We start from the raw sequence: 3,931 nt of genomic DNA, 5'->3' as shown, positions 1-3,931 counted from the left end.
ACATCCGTTACAAATAAATAAAAAGTGCCAGGCATGGATTACTAATGACATTTGGTCATGAACCAAGGCTTATAATTAATTCAAATCTGTACTGAGGTCCCCAGGAAAAGGGAGAGGGGTAAGTTATTGGTGAGAATGGTCCCCGAGGGTGCAGTACTCTTTCGGAGCGCGCTGAGGATCAAAGCAACGGAAGAAGCAGCAGGTTGAGAGTTAACCTTGACATGAAAACCAGGTGACTGCGTGTACAGTGGAGAGATAGTTTGGGCCCCTGCTGTGGCTCTGCCCCCAGGCCTGGGCTGCTCTCCTCTAGACGTCTTTTACAGTCATCTATCTTACTTCAGCCATTTTTCTTCTGGGATTTCACATTACATGCAGGAAAATGCAACTCGTAACTAACAAGTTCAGTTCAATTCCCCATTTGATTTAATCTAGTCAAGGTTGGTTTCTGCTATTTGCCAAATAGGTGGCACAAGATTCTTGGTTATAAAGTCAGAGTTTGCTATTCTTTATTTTATTTACTTTAAGGCTTATTATAAGTGAATATGTGAAGAAAGTATAATTAATATCTTATCTATAGCCAATGATTTTATTTTTTAATTTTTTTAAAAGATTTTATTTATTTATTTGACAGAGACAGGGAGAGCACAAGTAGGCGGAGGGGCAAGCAAAGGGAGAAGAAGCAGGGAGCCCAACAGGGCTGAGCCAAAGGCAGACGCCTAACCAACTGAGCCACCCAAGCACTCCTATATCCAATGATTTTAAAAGACAGTGTGATAGGGGGCGCCTGGGTGGCACAGCGGTTAAGCCTCTGCCTTCGGCTCAGGGCGTGATCCTGGCGTTATGGGATCGAGCCCCATATCAGGCTCCTCTGCTATGAGCCTGCTTCTTCCTCTCCCACTCCCCCTGCTTGTGTTCCCTCTCTCACTGGCTGTCTCTATCTCTGTCAAATAAATAAATAAAATCTTAAAAAAAAAAAAAAAGACAGTGTGATCAATGATTACAAATAGGGTGGGAGTGGATGACTTGCCAAGTCTCTTCCACAAGTAAATGTCATGAGGAAAAAAAAAGGAGTCAGGATTTATCTAGATTAAAACCAAATTAAGAGAATTAAGAGATATAACCATCATACGCAAGGCGGGGACTTTGACTGGATCTTGACTTGCTACAATTTTGGCATTTTGGGGACAGTTGGGGAACTCTGACTAAGGTATTATAGTAAATCATAGGTAGGAAAAAATGCTCTTACTTTTTAGAGATGAATGCTAAAGTAATTAGAGGGAAGTAATATGTTGTTTATAATTTAAAAATTTTAGCAAACAAATAGATGGAGAAAATATGGTAAAATGTTAACTACTAAATACAGGGTTTTGGGTATATGGCTGTTCATTATACTATTATACTTTTCAATATATTTGAAACTTTTCATATGAGGTATACAAAAGCCTTTAATGGTTTATACAATTATAAAATATACTTCCTAAAAAACATAGCCAATAATTACAATTTAATCAAGTAGTAGTTGCTCTGTGATAACTGAAGAATTCAAGAATTCAAGAATTAAATTCTGCAAATAATTTCAACATTGTGACCAAAAATTCTCCAATTGGTTTATTTCCCCAGTTACTTTTCTCCCTTCCCCCCAAACCTGAACTGAAAAGGAATAGTGTGATGAATATGGCAGTCAAGCCACTTGAGTCAATCAGAGTTGTTCAGGTTTTAGAACTGGCGAGAGAGAATTCAGCATGGAATAACCTAAGTGTGTCTGGCCAAGGCTGAAGCCTGGCCAGCCTCCGTGTATGCTGCGAAAATTCTCTGGCTGCAGGCCCGAGATCCTCACATCTGAGGTTGCACCATTCTTCCCACGGTTGCTTCTGGACTGGATGTCAACAGCATATGATGTCAACACATCAGGACAGAAAGTATAATGTATTTGTCGTATTTTCTTTTTCTTTCTCTCTCTCCCTTTTTCCCTCTTTCTCTTTCTTTCTTTCTTTCTCTTCTCCTCCTCCTTTTTCTCTCTTTCACTCTCTCTGTCTCTTTCTCTCTTCCCTCCTCTTCCTCTCTCCCTCCCCATCTTCCCCCCCCCACCTTAGCTTTTGTTTGTTTGTTTTGGAATCATTTACCTACAAAGTTTTAAGAGAAGCTCCCAGAGGGTTTTCCAGTTCCCTGAAGGGTGAGGAAAGTATAAAGACGTGAAAAAGACCATCTCAGAAGTAAAGAGTACACTGATAGCGAGAGGTAAAATATTCAATTAATGGTAAAATTCTTATTTTGTCTGTGCTACTTTGCTATGGCCCCTTCCTTCCCTGAAGCCCTCACACGGCTTCCCAAGACTGTCAGTCAGAGGTGCTGGGTGCTAGAGTTGCTTAGGAGGAATGGAAGCGGGGGCACAGAGGAACTAAACAGATTAACAGTGGACTGGCAAATCTTGACAACTTCTGCTGGAGGCAAATCTCTCCTAGAAACATAAGGAAAAACAATCTCTAAACTTCTGCCTTTTGACTTCAATCATTTCTTCTCCACCATTCCATTTCTAAGCCCCCTCTCATCTGTATTTATTTAAGAGTAACCAAGCCCTATCATCTTCCAATATCTCAGGATTCCCATGATCCCTTCCCCTCTGTTCGAAACAGAGTCCAGATGGGTCAGCATTTTGCAGCAAAGGGTCAGTGCAAGAGGTAGAACTGGAAGTTTGAGGTCTGTGTAATCGGGCGTGGTGACTAGAATGGTTGAAGAGGATTTAATTAGAGATGCCTCAGTGTTCTGAAGTGCTTGTAAAAAAAATATAGGTGGGGGCACCTGGCTGGCTCAGTCAATAAAGCATGTGACTCTTGATCTCAGCGTTGTAAATTCAAGCCCCACATTGGGTGTAGAGATTACTTTAAAGGGAAAAATAAAAATCTTTTAAAAAATTATATATATATAAAATTATATATTTATATATTATATATATAATTTTATATTTATAAAATACATTATATATAATTAGATATATTTATACTTATATATATATTTATACTTATATATATTTATACTTATATATATATTTATACTTATAAATATATATATATTTATATTTATAAATAAATATATGTATATGAAAAGGGTTTCCCTGATGCCAGACCTACCACAAATAAACAGGGAAGTTATATTTTTCTAGATGGAAATGAAGCAGCCCTGCTGATGCAACAGCAGATACATGGTCCAAGGACATTTTGGGATTTTGGAGAGTTCTCTTCTGCTCCCTTGTTTGACAAACACTAACGTAATACAAAGTTGGTTGAATCATTGCCTTTCTGCCTTTATTTGACTGACTTTTCCCAGGTGTCAGCTTACTGGATAAGAAACCTGCCCTGAAATTCTACTTTCCTTGGCGTCCCCTCTGTTGAACTTTGTTGAATAGAATGCCTGACTCCTGCCTAACTTGGCTCTCTTCATCCTGGCTCATGCTGAAGCAACTGGACAGCCTGGCTCAGAGTCCAAGGAGTTAGAGCCTGTGACCTCACGGCTACCCTCCCCCTCCCTCACATGGCCTGTTCCTGCCCAGTCTGGTTTGTGAATAGTTCTTGGCAAATACCCCGGAGGAGAAGAGAGCCACTAACAATAGCAACTCCCTTTTTAGCTTGAATCTCTTGGTACTCAGGACTGTGAATTTAGGAAAACCCAAAATAACCTATGTAATTACAGTGGGTTACCCTAGCAGTCTATTTCTGTTATTACCAACATTCGATGTCACGCTAGTAGATATTTAGCTGCTTGTAGTGGAAAGAGTACTGGGCTTATGGCCAGACAGACCTAGACTTCAAACCTAGTTCAGCTATTTACCAATTTTATGACATTGGGTAAGTCACTAATTTGAGCCTGTTGAAATTAAATGGGCAAGCATACATGTAAGTGCTTGGAATCTTGCAAAGTGTTACACAAAGGTAAA

This window comes from Ursus arctos, unplaced genomic scaffold (genome assembly GCF_023065955.2).
Source record: "Ursus arctos isolate Adak ecotype North America unplaced genomic scaffold, UrsArc2.0 scaffold_7, whole genome shotgun sequence".
NCBI lineage: Eukaryota > Metazoa > Chordata > Mammalia > Carnivora > Ursidae > Ursus > Ursus arctos.
The sequence above is the reverse complement of the archived record's forward strand: the minus strand, read 5'-3'. Positions refer to the sequence as shown.